This window comes from Schistocerca piceifrons, chromosome 2 (assembly GCF_021461385.2).
Source record: "Schistocerca piceifrons isolate TAMUIC-IGC-003096 chromosome 2, iqSchPice1.1, whole genome shotgun sequence".
NCBI lineage: Eukaryota > Metazoa > Arthropoda > Insecta > Orthoptera > Acrididae > Schistocerca > Schistocerca piceifrons.
In genome coordinates this window covers 618,195,348-618,212,142 of record NC_060139.1, presented here as the reverse complement: position 1 = coordinate 618,212,142, position 16,795 = coordinate 618,195,348, and positions in this window count along the sequence as shown.

Here is a 16,795-nt window from a genome sequence, read left to right as displayed (position 1 = left end):
AACCAACTCATGTTCTTCGTTGACGAGTTCCTCGATATTCCAAGTTTCTATCTTTAAGCTGTCCTATATTGCATATCCTTTCTTCCCATGCTTTTTCATGTTATGGTCAACATAATATTTATCTGTCCAACTATTTATCTGCTGAAACTCGTCAGCGGTTAATTTTTTTAATAGTAAATGTTACTGGCCTCTAACCAAACCTCTATTCCTGGAGAACAGGGAACTGTGGTTCCAGGTATTCTTACCTACAGAAAATACTGTCACCACTGCTGACGAACCTTCTCTGTCTGTTGTAGGGCAGTCTTATCTTCCCCTCACATCTTCCCGTCCAGTAAGCTATCGAAACTAGACTTCCACGGAAAGGAAGTCTGGACCACTGGGTTGAAGCCCCCTACCAACGACAAGGTGAGGGCCACAGGAGGGATGACTTAAATTCCCCGCAATAGAAGTTGGTTCTGATGTTCTCTTTCGGCCATTCTACAAAATAGCTTGAAATTATCCACCCCTTTCCATATCGATCTTTTTACATGTTTTTGCTTTATTAGCTTTCTTCATGTGGCTCAAGTTTTAATGTGGGCATCTCTTTTAGAGATTATCACCAGTTTTACCGACTTGTATTGGTAATCAAAATAACCCCTCATTCTCAGTAACATAACAGGTTTTCTGAGAGATACATTACATTAGCTAATCCCACAAACCTTGACATGAGGTCGAAATACCTTAATTCTAAAACGTTTTGGCTGATTAAACGAGTGTGCCGAATCGACACTCGAACTCGGGACCTTTACTTTTTGCTGGCAAATGCACTACCGACTGAGCTATCTACGTCCGACTCACGATCCCTCCTCACAGCCTTACTCCCGTCAATACCCTATCAATTACCTTCCAAACTCCCGAGTTCGAGTCTCGGTCCGGCATACAGTTTTAATCTACTACAGAGTTTCATACCAGCGCACATTCCGCTATCCAGTAAAAATTTCATTCTGATGCCTTAATTCTGATGACTAGTTTCACTTAAAAGACAATGCACTAAAAACTATTGATCAACACATCGATATTGTATTGTATTTACTTTATTGAACTCGGGACCTAGAAACGATGGAGAGACTTCGTCCCAGCCGTTGCCTCAGTGGTACAAATCCCCACAACAGACTACAGCAGTCCACTCACCCGTCCGCCGTCCCACACCGACTCAGGGTTATTGTGCGGTTCGGCCCCCAGTGGACCCCCCGCCTCCACCCCCCCCACCCCCCACCCCCCCGGGAACGTCACACACCAGACGAGTGTAACCCCAGTTATGGTGTACGCCTACGTTGAAAAAATGTTTGCGCAGCAATCGCCGACATAGTGTAACTGAGGCAGAATAAGGGGAACCAGCCCACATTCGCCGAAGCAGATTGAAAACCGCCTTAAAAACCATCCACAGTCTGGCTGGCACACCGGACTTCGACACTAATCCGCCGGGCGGATTCGTTCCGGGGACCGCCACGCCTTCCCGTCCGGAAAGCAGTGCGTTAGACCGAACGGCCAACCGGGAGAGCAAAACATCGACCACTTAATAATACCTTTCCTAGACAAACTCTAATTTTAAGTTGCGTAATGCTCCGAGCAAACGGAATCTTTTGATATACATCACCGTAACATTGTGGTTGATTTTTATTTTGACATTTTCTGGTGATTTTTTATGTTTTTTGATCTTCCACCATCTTTCAGTCCGGTTCCGTCTGCATATTGTAAACACGATTTACATGCGATTAGAGCTGACAGTTTGTGAGGGATTCCCGGTGTCAATTGGACACACTGAATTATCTGTATATAAATACATTAAATTTACTTCAAACCTTAATTTGATTTCTACCTACATCGTAATTCTGACGTATGTCTTGTTTAATACCGTGGGAATGACGACACAGCACCTCATCTGAGGATAGACACTTGGCACTTGGACAGTTGTGGTGACAGTGTTGACACGACATCGGCGAGCATTAGCAGACGCTTTGACAGCCACAGATATGCTTATGTTTCCAATATGGCGCTGTAATGTTTTTGACCAAGATGAAGGTGGCGACACTGACTCATTGAGGTAGCTGCGAGGTGTTTCATTGCATCGAGTTGTGGATTTGAGAACCTACGTTATTAGTGGAAATCCTTTAAAATAAATTATAGGTAGAATCCAATGGGAAAAGATACATCTGTGTTCTGTTTCACGTTTGGAGATAAGTAACTGAATGTAGTCACAACCGTAAATTATCAACGAGCATGCGCCACTAACAGTTAATAGTGGAAACACTATAGAAAAAAAGAAAATATTGTAGAAAAGGAATATGTCAGACTGAGCTCCAGTGGAAAAATGCTGAGGACTTATAATTCATTCACGAAAGACGTGGAGCTTACAAAGCCCCGTTCGGTTTATTCTGCTGTGTATCAGTCTATGTTGCCTACCAGACAAATTAATAGAAGCGACATAGAGGATCCAAAGAAGAGCGGTGCATTCTGTCACAGGTCCATTTAGCAACAGCCTCACGCAGACATTCCTCCAGTTTCAGAGACAGACGTTGCGTGGAGAGATTTACTGTTAACATTACGATATCATATGTTCAAAGAAGACTCGTGAAATACATTACTTCTTATCAAACACATCTTGCGAGATGACCGCAACAGGAAAGTCAGAGAAAGCGCAGCTCGTGCTGAGGCTTAATACCAGGTCTCGTTCTTCTCGTGCAGCATTCACGAATGTGTCAAGAATGGAGGAAAATTGTGATAGTACTCGAAGTACCTCCCACAACACATCCTCAAGGTGACTTGTGTAGAATTAATTACTACGTGGTTAGTAAAGCTTAGAATGTAGATGTGCAAACACTGACGCGCCAAGTCAATTAATCTACTGTTTATCTTAAACATTATGTTGATTGCTAACGGCTGACGATGAAGATGATTGGGGAGGCCTTCAATAAAATTAGTTTTTATAAATAACTCAGTAGATACTACAGCGTGAACACGTTAGTTGCTCAGTCACTGACCTATGTAAAACAGTACTAGGCGATGCATATTGAAGTGAGTGGTGTCTGGCGTGCTTCAATGCCGAATTCTGTCATTTCGTACAATTCCTGTTGTCTTGTCAGTTTGTTTATAGCATTAGCTGCACATATTTTCACTTTTTTTGTATTTTGGCTCATTTCATTTTACGTTTGCACTTACGTCTACTTTCCTTTCCATTACAGATAACAGCCCAATTTTTAAAGCCTATGTTGTTATTTATAGATCTCGATTGATGGCTGCAATGTACGACTGTGAAGATGGCGACAAGTACTGGTCATGTAGCGACGCTGTAGTCGTTGCTCCTGGAGCTCCATAAGCTCAATTGGGACAACGGATGAGTCACAGATGTGAATTCTTGTACTCAGTTAGTTCCAAGACATTCTCTACAATGTCTCAAGACCTTTTTGGCAACATTTAGAAACACTTTTTATGATCTTAAGGGAATATAGCGTCGAAATAAAGTTAAAATTACCCTTGGAACCTACATGCATGGACGAGACCGACGTGTTCGGTTGCTATTATGATGAAATGGTTAAATTTTGTTCGGGATAGAAGAAATATATTAAGAGTGTCAACATCTTTGTACTTTGGGGTTCTTTAATTGAGTGCATGCGATGAACGACAGGCTCAGTTACAATATACTTAGGGTCATAATGTTGCACTTTCTACACCTGACCTGTTGCAGGACATGGGAGAAGGAGAGACGAGGGTGAAAATAAATCCTGCTGGAATATGCATAACCTGGTTTAAAAGAGAGGTCTAAGGCACATGTGCATACAAAAGAAAGGTACGTCCATTTGTTTAAATACATGTCATAATACCCGTATGCACAGATGCGCTGAAAATAATATCCTCCTTTCGGAAAAAAGGTACCTTGTTTTTGAGTGTTCCAGTCTGTAGTTAGAGTTTAGGAAGGACAAAAAAGTCACTACACTAGAGTGGGAGCTGCAACTCAGCTGGAAGATTGATAAAGTAATCAGATATGACCCCTCTACAGGAATCATATCGCCTTTTAAGCAATTTAAGAAAAACGACGGAAAATCCAAATCAGCATCACCGGTCTCGTATTTCGGGCCTGATTCTTCCCTATGCCAGATGGTGGACGTATAGAGGGTGTGAATACATTAAGCCTTTGAGAGATTTCACTGTGGATACCTGTCTTTTACTATGAGCTGATTTCCAATTACAGTGTGCAGAACGAGGTTCTGAGTAACTTAAACGTTCCAAGCCACACAAACGGCCACCGGTAAATTCCTTACTTTGGGTTTCTATGTGTTACAGGGTCCTGGAGGGGAACACTGAATATAAAGCATTTAAGAGAATGAAATTTAAGCTGTGAGCTCGCAGCCCAGCTTAGATAACTTTGGTGGCAGTTCGTTTGGAAATATTGTGTGTAAAGGGGACTGCGGTACTTCCAGTTCGAAAAGCTCAGAGGAGTGGTATTGTACCGAAGATATTTGTGTATGCCTTTTAGAGTGGTCGAGACTGATAACGGCTGGAGCAGTACACTGGCAGGTAAGATGGTTCGGTCCAAGAGGCTTAGCCAGCAGGCAAAGGCGCATCTTCACTGATTTACACATCAAGCTCTCGCCTGTAGTGGCTCAGTTGGAAATTGCACCAAATTATACTCACAAACATATACACCACAGCATTCAAGACTAGATCATATTATTCCTAAGCTTCAATGTCCTTACTTAATGTTAAGAATGTGCATATTAGCTTAGCAATATAATAGTCATGTTAACTGAATGTTTTAGCAGAAGCTCTTTTTCAAATATGCTGTGTTTCATATCATTCTGATACATGTTTGAGCACGATTTATTATGATACTCTTTTGTTTAGCGATGGTTGATTGATCGAAAAACTATATTAAATTCTAATGTAACGTACATTACTAGAAAGGAGTGGTGTGATAGGAAAGAGACGATAGCGAGAACCGTTAGAAAGCAAGCTAACAGAAATAGCTGGGAACAGTCACAGTAAGCTGGTCTTAGGTGTCGAGACTGGACGAGGCTGTCGAATGGGGTGAAGACCTGTCTCCAGGGCGCGAGTTCGTAACGTTTCGTGTGATTTGATTTCTGGACAGCAAGTGGCCGCATAGTGCAACTGTTAGGACCTGAGTCGTTTCCAAGAGTCCAGTGCATATTGCAACCTACAGTTTTTCCTACAAGTTTTCGTAGAGAAGTGTGTTGATACACATTGTGGTATTAAGATATTGATCAATTATTCGCAAATTGTGAGACATTTTGAGTGTTTTTTTATGAATATGGCTACCTGCAACAGCTGGTGAGGTAACTAGCGCCACTGCACCAGAGTTATGTCTTACTCAATATATTACTTAATTTTAAACGAATTACTTGCGCCGCATAGCTCATATGATGTAATGGACTCTAGCTACATTCATTTCTTTACACAGCGGTTAACACTTTTGCAAAGAACTCTGAAACTTGTAATTAAAATAAAGTAGTAACTGTTTTGCAACAGTGTGCGATCGTCTCCAGTCTACAGGCGATGAGCCAAAACCAGTTCTGGTAAGTCCGATCGTGCATTTACGTTCCACTCCCAAGAAATGTTTATCAAAACGGGGTGGTAGTAAGCACCTTGAAATAATAACACATACGCACTGTTCCATAATTCATGCAGAATTACGAATGATAAAAGACAGCACTATACTGAAAAACTGTTGTTAATTACGAAATTCCAAAATAAAATGTAATTTCCACGTTCTCATTAGAAATTAGACTAATACTACTCCTTTCCTAAGTGAAATGGAGAAACACATTATTCGTGATCGTTGAGGCTAGTTACTCGGTGATTGAGGTACATGTCATCGCTGTCGAGTGCCTGAAGAACTTAATTCACGAGTCTTGCAGATGGTTAACTGATATACTTGTCTGAAGCGGTAGCTGATGTCACAAAAATATGTGCATGATACGAAATTTCTCTCTTTCATGTAAAATATACATTTCACCACACTGTTATGCAGAAGGTACGCCAGCCCCAGGTATCTGGCGACCACGTTAATTGAGGTTAGGAAGAGTTCTTTGAGAAACTTAAGGTCAGGATAAACCGTGAGTAGGGTCTATCCTGGAAAGCGCCTTAGGACACTGTTCTGCCATGAGGAAACGGGCGCGGCGCCTCGGCCACTAAGCCGTTATTTCGCGCGAGTTATTGCTTAGTTCTTCAGACTAGGTTGCGCAGGAAAACCACAACCTTCTCATCCAAATCGTAAACTTCCATACTTCTTGAGTCGTCTCTTCTCATTAGGCTCTTGGTGTCATGGATAAATGTCTCATGAATTATCAGATAGGTACCAACTTGTCACAAGTTTCATGACACTCATACACTTCAGTTAAACGTTCAATAATCTATGTACATTTTGTTTATGCTCCTAGGAACTCATACAGTTTCCCAGAGAAAATACAAGAACGTGTATATCTACATCTACATTTATACTCGGCAAGCTACCCAACGGTGTGTGGCGGAGGGCACTTTACGTGCCACTGTCATTACCTCCCTTTCCTGTTCCAGTCGCGTATGGTTCACGGGAAGAACGACTGCCGGAAAGCCTCCGTGCGCGCTCGAATCTCTCTAATTTTACATTCGTGATCTCCTCGGGAGGTATAAGCAGGGGGAAGCAATATATTTGGTACCTCATCCAGAAACGCACCCTCTCGAAACCTGGACAGCAAGCTACACCGCGACGCAGAGCGCCTCTTTTGCAGAGTCTGCCACTTAAGTTTGCTAAACATCTCCGTAACGCCATCACGCTTACCAAATAACCCTGTGACGAAACGCGCCGCTCTTCTTTGGATCTTCTCTATCTCCTCTGTCAACCCGACCTGGTATGGATCCCACACTGATGAGCAATACTCAAGTATAGGTCGAACGTGTGTTTTGTAAACCACCTCCTTTGTTGATGGACTACATTTTCTAAGGACTCTCCCAGTGAATCTCAACCTGGCATCCGCCTTACCAACAATTAATTTTATATGATCATTCCACTTCAGATCGTTCCGTACGCATACTCCCAGTTATTTTACAGAAGTAACAGCTACCAGTGTTTGTTCCGCTATCATATAATCATACGACAAAGGATTCTTCTTTCTATGTGTTCGCAATACATATAAAGAGACATTGTACCGCTATTTAGCACGATTGGTTCTTGTGTACCAGTTTCATTGCATTGTAGTTTTCCGTACTTAAAGATGTCATTTGTAGCTCCAGTAAGTGCTAACGAGGAAAGTTTGCCGCGAAATTCTGAATTAATAGCGAAAAAACTGCCCCATAGGGGCCTTAACGGAAGACGTGACAAAATGACATAGATGTAGCAATGCCTAGGAATATTTATCGAGCAAGATAAGTGTATTTTGCATGCCGCCAAGGTTGAAATAGAGTTGCTACCTGAGCTCTGTATAACGCTGTTTCTTTACGTTTTGTGCTAACAGCTAAACTGTAAAATTACATTGGTAACAGGATTGATGAAAATCGAAATACTTCAGTTACTTCCTATACATACCTACAACAACGATTTAGTAATTGTTACGAAAACAGTAAGAACAGCTTTATGTTTTGGCCAATATCAAGAGAAAGGGAGAGACATATTCCGACACCCCACGAAACTGCACTATGAATCTACATTAACGAATTTGAAGACGTGATGAGAAAATCTCCACTTGGTGAAACTTACAACGATAAATACCAAGCAAATGATATCTTATCCAGTAACTACCTACTTGTAGCCCGTCATCACGACACTCATGCATTGCGATACTCTAGTGAACAAAACTTACATTCCGATTATGCTTCAAGAAAGTTACACCGTTTTCCGTCTAAACTGATGGGACCTTGTACCTCTTTGTAGCGCTGTTGGTTGTGCACAAAAGGCAGTGACGCCAGCCGTTCGTCTCCAGAGCTGGTCGACAGTATTCTGGAAGTGTGAAAATGTAACACATTAAATTTGATTTTCTAGTTATTTATTACGTGATGAAAGATATAACACATCAGCTTCATTTATTTCACCTGAAACTTTCTTCAGTTTACTAGGAGGCTGACCATTAATCCATTATAATTTTGATCATTCGAAACAAATCAACTAACCTGCGTGGAGTATTACTATACACACTTCAAGGTTCTGATTGAAAAAGTAATGAAATTTACTGATGAGACTACAATATTTGACATAAACATGTCTATCAGTAGTAGGACAAGGCCACCATCGCCCCACTCTCTATTGTTGCCAAGTCTATTCAATATGGTGGATCCAAGATGGCGGTGATAGATATGGGAAAGTCGCAATAACGTCATGGCGGGAAGTTCACATTTTAGCGGGAAAATACGTCAACTTGGCTACCTCCACTAACCTAACCCAATCCCCTCCCTCCTCTCCTCCCCCAGAAAATTTTGGGAAGTTCAAATTTTGGTGGAAAAAAGGTCGCTTGGGCTACCTCCACTAAACTAAGAAAATGGTGGGAAAATAGGTCACTTGAGATCATTAACTTAAGTCATCCAACCGCCATCTCTTCCTTGGAATTGGTGGCAAAAGGGGCAGTGTATGCTGAGCTGTGGGAAAGGATAGACATAAGTCTTCATTTTGCCAGTGTTTATCGTTTAAACAATTTCAAGCAGTTGCTCCACCCAGTGTTTTCACTATGACATCTGGAGTCCAACTTACCTAGTACACAATACTGCCGCCAGAGCGCACTGTCACCCTTCCATGATGTAATCCAAAATGGCGCTGTGGGGAGGGGGGTGGGAAATGGTGGGAAAAGGACTTAGCCTGTGCTGGGCTGCTGGAGATATGAAGGAGTGTACTCTTTTATTTTGGGACAATTTATTTAGGGATTGATTTGACATAGTTCATTTATTACACTGATACAAAAACTCGCCCTGACGTGCTTGGGGTCATGCTACATAGCCTACAGACACGCAAACAAATCTTAAATTACCGAAATAATGCATTGCACACCGTACAGATCTGCAAACTACTCATAGATCACCAAAATAATGCACGTAAAACGCTCTGCAGACACGCTCACTGTCAAAATAATGCTTTGCATAGTCCACAAACATGTAAACAACTAGAAAATTGTCAAAATAATGCATGTAAACCGCTCTGCAGACACACTTGTTAATTGTAAACTGTCGAAATAATTCAGTGCATAGCCTACAGACCTGCAAATTACTCGTAAATCACCGAAATAATTCAGTACACTGATGCACAAACATGCAAACAACTCGTAAATTGTCAATAATGCTTGTAAAAGGCTTTGTAAACATGATCCCAACACGTGACAGCCGAAAATAATGCAGTGCACAAACATTCACTGCATGTGAAAAACGCTTTCAAACTATCAGAGGGACCAATGCGTGCACTCGTCAACATCACCTTGAGCCACCGCCGGACAGACAAATGGAGGGGCATGACCTATGCTCTCAGGCCGCTACCGCATACAGCCAGTAGATGAAACTCATGCCTGTTTTCGGTATACAGTTAGAATTCTTTGAGTGTTATACTGATGTCACATGTCTATGTAAATAAGAGCCAAGTCACCCTGTGGACGAGCTCATGTTTACCATTGCTGACGCGATGCCTCACTACCTAAGGTCCAGTGAACACCTAATTGTTGAGCAACTCACCCTCGCAGACCCAGCTAAAAGGTTCTCAATGCTATACTGACGCCACAGGTCGCGCTATAGAAATCTGTTGTAATGCTTCCCAGAATAGATCAGGGTTCATTGTTCCTACCGATCCTAACAGGATATGTGAGACACCTCTGGCTGCGCACATGTTTACTGTGACTGACGTTTACCTGCAAGTCCAGCGTCAAGAGAGAGATGTCTGCACACTGGCTCACCTGCGCAGGTGCAGCTAAATTGTTCTCAATGTTATACTGACATCAGACGTCTATGTAAATAAAAGCCAAGTCTACCTCTCAGAAATAGTAAAGTACTGCAGAAATAGTTAACGGTTGCTTTTGTAGGAGCTTTCGTGTTGTCTCAGCTTGTCTCTATGGAAATTCTTGTCCTAACGGGAGCTGTTTACGAAAATAGTCCAGAATAACACCAACTGCAATCTTCCTCATGGTCCTAGCGAGGCACCCCGTCTATAACGTGTTATCCTTCCTGGAAATCGCCACATCCTGCTTTCAACATGTCTCACAAACAACAAACGTTCTCGCCGCTATGTAGAGGCTCCTACATCAAAGCACAAAGGATGTCTTGCAAATTAATGCAGCATCCTGGTCTGCTCTTACTGAATTTACACTCCATATTACTTATGCTGCCAGTGTGGAACCACTGTCCAGATTTTTCTTTCTATATGCATGGGAGACTTTCAGCAGCGAAACTATTTTGTACAGATCACCAAATTGTACTGATTGTTAAACCCTCTAAAAGTGGCCTAGAGACCATCAACTATGGAGAAACAGTTGCTCAATTATGCTGCTCTGCGAATGAGAAAGGAAACTTCAATATTAGATCATGAAACTGATCTCCAACACGGCAATATATCACCGTGTACCATGATGATGTAATAAACATACAATTCATATCCTGCACCATACAAAATCACCTCTTTTGCATCATGCATATAGCTATCGACCGCCAGACACTCGTACATATACCCCAAAGACAGACAGCATAAGCACATGCACCATAGGTGCACTAGATATTTCCCATGAGGTTGGGCTGTCATCCACCGCAGCTGATGCTCACAAGTCATCCACATCTGGCGATTGACCACAGTGCCTTCAATGGACCGAAGTAATTCTCAGAACTATTGTACAAGGTCGGAGTCGGTTCCCGTTCGCACAAAAGCGTTATGGTTTCTGGCCCAACCTGCTTGCTTTCTACACCAATCTCCACACTTTGGGTTCACAAGAACATATATACTTTCATATGGTTTGCCAGAATATCACGCCATTTTCGCGATACACTCACACATATACCATGAAGACTGCTGTACAAAGGCTTGATCGGTACCCATCGGCACAAAGGCATCACCGTTTCTGGTCCCAACCTGCTTGCTTGCTTGTTTTCTACCCCAACCACCAGACTATGTGATTACAAGAACACATGCATTTTCACATGGTTTGCCTGAATATTATACTTTTGACGCAATACTTCTCGATATCAAGCACATAGCAACTGTGTCGTTTGAGACAGAGAAAGAGTTTTGGTGGAGGGGCAACACCTTCTGCGGCTGGCTAGCACTGAAGCAGCCATAGCATACATGACTGCAATATGAGGAATCAGTTGAATAGAAAAACAGACCAATCAGCTATTCCATCACTGTGACAGATGGGTTTAAATGTAGAGGTCGTCAGTCACCTTCGGACAGCAGTTCGGAAACGCACCACAATGCCACCAAACTTTTCCAGTTTCCTTATGTTGTAACTATCTTTTATTTAAAATCATCCAGTTTGTGTGGTGTGTATGGTAGCAGCAGTTCAGATGGTTCAAATGGCTCTGAGCACTATGGGACTTAACATCTGAGGTCATCAGTCCCCTAGAACTTAGAACTACTTAAACCTAACTAACCTAAGGACATCACACACATCCATGCCCGAGGCAGGATTCGAACCTGCGACCTTAGCAGTCACGCAGTTACAGACTGTAGCGCCTACAACAGTATGGCCACTCCAGCCGCCGTAGCAGCAGTAACAAGATGATTTACACTGTGCGACGTCTAGTTTTCTGTGAGAAGTAATGAATGAGAACGTGTTAATGTCAGTTTGCAACCTGACACAGACCTCAAAGTCAGGTCAGAAAAACAAATTGTATGGCTGTGTACAAAGCCTGTTACAGCAGAAAAAAACAATGTTTCAAACCATGACAGAGGTTCACAGGGAGAGTCTCTTGCGATTTACAGTATAGTTTGTAGGGTATGGGCGTCCTCCTACAGTACAGGCGATGCAACTTTACACTGGCCTGTGCAATGGATCAATACATGTATATTTAATAGGTTCGTCACATGCGCTCGATGCCGGCATGCAGATGGTATTTGTTTTCGATGTATGGGAGGAGAGAGATGCAGTAAAAATCTTATCGATTTCTCTATGAGATAAAGTTAGTGGAGCAGGCTCCATTTTTCGCTGACATTACACATCATACACTGTTGGCAGAGCTACGACGTTCCCATTTCCACAGAATGGTCAAAACACAGTCCTGCTGCACTAACTTTGGTCACTCTGCGTCTGTATGGGTTGTAGAAGGTAGTAGATACAGCTCTCTGACTTTAGTTCAGTTCTGACTTAAATTGGAACAATCACATGCGTGAAGCTGCAGAAATGGCAACAGTTGCAAGAGGCATAGGGACTATCTGAAATTTTACTGTAGCAGATAGGCTCGAAAAAGGTAACTCATTTCGAGATACGAGAGTGCCAGAAATACAATTCACTAGTGGCTGCAATCATTAAAGGACTTCTCCATTAGATACAATGCAGTATGTGGTTGAATGGAAAGACTTGATTCCAAATCATGGACATAATTTCTACCAGAAAGCATAGCACTAGAGATATGAAAAGCTAGTGTACTTTTCTTACAACCTGAGTCAGTACACCATCTACTTTTTGTCATCCTTCTCTATCAACCATCGCCTATAACCCAGTCGATATATCACCAAACCTCTGATGTGGTTCTGAGAGAGAATGCACTACAAATACTGGAGAAATATATAGCGGTGGCGTGAGGGAATTTCAAATACTGGCTTCATTCCATGTTCCTTAGCTGAATCACTTTCTAAATTCGGCGATTTTATCACGAGGTTACACCGTCGGCGACGTGTAGCCGCACTGTTGGTTTGATAATACACACTCCAGCAATCAGCGTCTATATCCAATGTCGTGGTATTTGTTTGGAAAAACCATTTCATTTGGAGGTAATACCATACCTCGGTTTATAAAGTCGGTATAGCTTTTAACATGTATACCTGTGTACACCTGTAGAATCAAGACCGATCGTGATAGTAACACGGTCGTTTCGATTGTGTTTTTTTTAAGCTCTGGCGGTTTGTAAGACTTTTAGATATGTTTTTCTAAGTCAAAGTGGTACCACTCGCAAGAAAGACTTATGAGACATGTCCACCCATCGCTGATCAGTATTATTTCGTATCGCCAGCAATCAGTTATTAGCAAAGTATTATACTTAATAGTCGGGGGTGCGTGATAGTTCGCCATGAATATCAGGTTCATAAAGTATGTGTGTGTGTGTTCCCACATGTGCAAAGTAAATGACTGTGTCCAGTCGTAAGGGAGATATGGATTTGACTTGGAATACTGTAATAGCAAAGGGAGAAGTATGTCAAGTCGTAAGAATGGTACAGATAATTCTTTTTCCAGGGCCACAGCTGTCAGCAGGGTGTATTTCCGATACTTCGCTCATTGTCGAATGTCGTCCAATTGAGACCGCGGTGGTAACATGTAATTGTAAGTATAGCAATCGAATTTGTATGTGACTGGTTTCCTTGGTTAATTCTGTCTAGGGGTGCGTGGCACGTTGACGGTGCCCTGTGGCTGGAATGATTCACGTTTCCGGCTAACTGTAGGAGCTGTGCGAACAGTGAGGCCTGTTGGGAGGCTGGAATATTGCTGAGTTAACCATGGCGTCCTCTAGACGGCTGAATAGCGAACTAATACATAGTATGTGCCAGACAGCTTTCGGGATCGTGTTGAAATTTGAGAGTCTTCAATATGACATGTTTTTGCGCCGAATCATTATTCCCTTCTATGTAAATTGTTTGATTGACTGCTTCTTCACATTTCCTGTCTTTATTTAGTTCAGAGGACTTCGAGTGTGGTTTGTGCATCTAACTAGTGAAAGACAGGTGGAAGACACGTTTCCTGGACCTCTAGACTTGAGAAACACCTTAGTTGACGTTGTAAGTTATAGGGATGATTTGGAATATGTTACATCACCGACAGCCGCCCGAGGTGGCCGAGCGGTTGTAGTCGCTACAGTCTGGAACCGCGCGACCGCTATGGTTGCAGGTTCGAATCCTGCCTCGGGCATGGATGTGTGTGATGTACTTACGTTAGTTAGGTTTAAGTAGTTCTAGGTGACTGATGACCTCAGCAGTTAAGTCCCAAAGTGCGCAGAGCCATTTGAACTATTTGAACATCACCGACATCAGTACTCATAAGTGGTGATAACATTTTCCTCAATTTTTTTGAGTTTTCACGTATAGGTCTTCACAGATGGAATATGTTTCTACTTACTCAGTGGTTTACAGCATGCTCCACCTCGCTAAAGTTTCGAGTTTCTAGAGAAATAATTTCCAGTCTATATCTTTGGAATTACGTTGTGTGAGCGATACTGCTGTACCAAGCGATGTTGCTATGTGCTTGGTAATGTGTAGTATCACGTAAATGTTTAATATTCACGCAAACCATGTGAAAATAAACGTGTTCTTGTAATCTCAGCGTCTGGTGATTGGTGCTGAAATCAAGCAAGCAAGCAGGTCAGGACCACAAACGGTGATGCCTTTGTGCCGATGGGTACTGACTCTGCTTTTGTACAGCAGTCTTCACGGTATATGTGCGACTGTATCGCTGAAAATGGCATAATATTCTGGCAAACCATGTGAAATTACATATGTTCATGTAATACCAAAATGTGGAGATGGGTGTGGAAAGCAAGCAAGCAAGCAGGCAGGTTGGGCCAGAAACCGTAAAGCCTTTGTGCCGAGGGTAACCGACCCCCACTTTGTACAACAGTCCTGAAAGTGATTTAGGTGCACTTAGAGGCTCTCTGGTCATGCATCGGGAGCAGATGAATAGTGACCGTCAGCTGAGGTGGATGACCGCCCAACCTCGTGGGAAATATCTAGTGCAGTGAGGAGTATACCTACAGTGCATGTGCTTATGCTGTCTATCTTCACAGTATATGTACGAGTGTTTGGCAGTCGATAGCTATATGAATGATGCAAAAGGGGTGATTTTGTATGGCGCAGGATACGAATTGTATGTTTACTACATCAGCACGGTCCATGGTGATATATTGCTGGGTTGGAGATCGGTTTCACACCCTAATATTCAAACTTCCTTTCTCAGTGGCAGTGCAGCATAACTGGGTAAGTCGCATCCTGTATTTGAATATTTGTAGGCCAGTTCTGCAGGATTTAACTGTCAGTTCAATATGATGATCTGTACAAAATAGTTTTTGCTGCTGAGAGTCTCAATTGCAGATAGAAAGAAACAATGTGGATAGTGGGACCACACTGGCAGCATCAGTAATTTGGCGGGTAAATTCAGTAAGACACATTCAGGATGCTGCATTCATTTGCAAGACATCCTTTGTGCTGGGGTGTAGGAACCTCTACATAGCGGAGAGAACGTTTATTGTTTCTGAGACATGTTGAAAGCAGGATGTGGCGATTTCCAGGAAGGATAACACGTTACAGACAGGGTGCCTCGTTACGACCATGAGGAAGACAGCAATCGATGTTATTCTGTGCTATTTTCGTAAACAGCTCCTGTTAGGACAAGAATTTCCATAGAGACAAGCTGAGACATCACGAAAGGTCCTACAAAAGCAACTGTTAACTGTTTCTGCAGCACTTTATTATTTCAGAAAGGTATACTTGGCTTTTATTTACATGGACATGTGATGTCAGTGTAACATTGAGAACAATTTAACTGCACCTGCACAGGTAAGCCAGTATGCAGACATCTCTCTCTTGACGCTGGACTTGCAGGTAAACGTCAGTCACAGTAAACATGTGCATCTCACATATCCTGTTAGGATCGATAGGAACAATGCACCCTGTTCTATTCTGGAAAGCATTGCAACAGATTTCTATAGCGTGACCTGTGACGTCAGTACAGCATTTCAGCTGCATCTGCGAGGGTGAGTTGCTCAGCAATTAGGTGTTTGCTGGACCTCAGGCAGAGAGGCATCGTGCCAGCAATGGTAAACATGTCACTTCCACAGGGTGACTTGTCTCTTATTTACATAGACATGTGATGTCAGCATAACACTCGAAGAATTCTAACTGTACACCGAAAAGAGGCGCAAGATTCATCTACTGAATGCATGCAGTAGCAGCCTGAGAGCATCGGTCATACCCCTCCATTTGTCTGTCGAGTGGTGGCTCATGGTGGCGTCGGCGAGTGTGTACGCTGGACGCTCTGACACTCTGTTAGTTTGGAAGCATCTTTTACATGCAGTGAGTATTTGTAGACTGCATTATTTTCGGCTGTTTAAGCATTGTGAGTGTGTTTGCAGAGCCTTTTACATGTATTATTTTTTGACAATTTACCAGGTGTTTGCATGTCTGTACATCAATGTACTGCATTATTTTGATAATTTATGAGTAGTTTGTATGCCTGTTAGCTATATAGCGTGACCCTGAGGACAGGAGGGCGAGCATTTTTTATTTATGTAATAAATAAACTACATGAATTCAATCCCTAAATAAATTGTTCCAAAATAAAAAAAGTACTCTCCTATCTGTCTCCAGCAGTCCAGCACAGGCTGAGTCTTTTTCCTACCATTCCCCCCATCCCCGAACGCCATCTTGGATTATGTAACGGAAGTAAGGACAGCGCTCTTAGGTGGCAGTATTGTGTACTAGGTCAGTTTGACTCCAGACCTAATGGTGAACACACTGAATGGAGCTACTGCCCCAGTTTTTTAAAATAATAAACACTGCATGCAAAATAAAGACTTACAGCCATCCTTTCCAGCAGCCCTGCAAACACTTCTCCATTTCCCGCCAATTCCAAGGAAAAGGTGGCGGTCGGATGACTTAGGTTAG